This window comes from Austrofundulus limnaeus, unplaced genomic scaffold (assembly GCF_001266775.1).
Source record: "Austrofundulus limnaeus strain Quisiro unplaced genomic scaffold, Austrofundulus_limnaeus-1.0 Scaffold396, whole genome shotgun sequence".
NCBI classification, from domain to species: domain Eukaryota; kingdom Metazoa; phylum Chordata; class Actinopteri; order Cyprinodontiformes; family Rivulidae; genus Austrofundulus; species Austrofundulus limnaeus.
In genome coordinates this window covers 256,618-257,915 of record NW_013952798.1, presented here as the reverse complement: position 1 = coordinate 257,915, position 1,298 = coordinate 256,618, and the positions used below count along the sequence as shown (strand labels likewise).

Below are 1,298 nucleotides of genomic sequence, written 5' to 3'. Positions count from 1 at the left end.
ATATGCTTAACAGAATTCAAAAATTTAAAAAAGTGATTATTCCACTGTGTTCACCATGTTAATTTGTGCATTTTGTCTTGAGGTTGTAATGAACTTCACTCCTGTTTCTTTCTTCTTTAAAAGACTCTTTCATAAAACAATTCTGCAAACTGGCTGCACAGCTCTTCTCTTTCCCTCCCTGCGCAGATGCAGCCAGCCATGCGCTGGTCAGACGTGACCTTACAGAAATAAAGCGCAGACCAGATGTCATCAAACCAGGCTTTTAGGAGGGTTTTGGAAATAGGTGTCGACCCTTTAAAGCCACCACCAGGCTGAAAAAAATCTTCTGGAGCAACTAGGATGTACTTCTGTGTCCAAATAATATTTCTCTGCCACTTGTTTAAAGCCAGTATCTCACTGTGCTGTGATTGTTGCTGATTCGTCTCAAAATATTTTCTGAGGTTCTCAATTTCCTCATTATTTCTCAGTTTCTTTTCCGTAACTCCAGAACACTAAAACTGCACAGCAGCTCTCTTCTAAGTGAAAACATGCACTATTCTGGCCAAAATGTCCAGGTCTATAACACAGTGTTGATCAATAATAATGAATAAAAACTGGCCCATATTCGTTTATAAGGGGTGGCTGCAAAGCAAGTTAAGGCAGGTAAGATGTTGACAGAACAACAAAATTAGACGAACAGCCTCAAATACAGTTTTGCAAGCTGTGCAAACAAAGATGAGGTGAAATGTGTCAAAAATTGGCAGTGCAGTTTGCAGCCATACAGCTGATTACAAACACTGCAAACTGAGTGCATCTGCAAACGGAAAAAATGTTTAAGGAACCACTGGTTCAGCTAATATGTTGTGTAACAATAGCAATGGTGGAGCAAGAGCATCAAAGTCTTGCTTTAAACAAGGTTACAGGTTACTGACCTGGAGTTAAATGTTGTCCWGGGTGTGTGTGGGCGTGTGTGTGTGTGCTTGTTGCTACAGAGTGAGGACCRTCATATGTTTTTAACCAACAAAAGGAGGACATTTTTGGGAAGTGAGGACGTTTTCCCATTCCTCACTTTTTTTGCAGTTCTACTGTGCTTTACTAGTTAGGTTTAGAGGTATGTTGTGAATTAAGTTTTGGTTCAGGTTAGTGTTAGTAATAAACTAGAAATGGATAGGATTCAGAGAATCTCTGGGTTTGGCATAAATGCAGTCACAAAAATGAATGGAAGTCAATGCTAAGTCTGCAGTTTGATGTAAGTACAGGGATGTGTGTGTGTGTGTGTGTGTGTGTGTGTGTGTGTGTGTGTGTGTGTGTGTGTGTGT

The 1,298-nt window shown here is 40.1% G+C and overlaps 1 long non-coding RNA gene across 1 annotated transcript in view; it reads left to right on the top strand.

The window, feature by feature from the left end:
- The first annotated feature begins 999 nt into the window (after positions 1–999).
- The window catches only part of LOC106528687 (uncharacterized), a 9,812-nt gene continuing 9,513 nt past the window's right edge, over positions 1,000–1,298 (top strand). The window contains exon 1 of the long non-coding RNA XR_001311527.1: positions 1,000–1,228. This is a non-coding gene — a long non-coding RNA (uncharacterized LOC106528687). The remainder of the gene's footprint in view (positions 1,229–1,298) is intronic.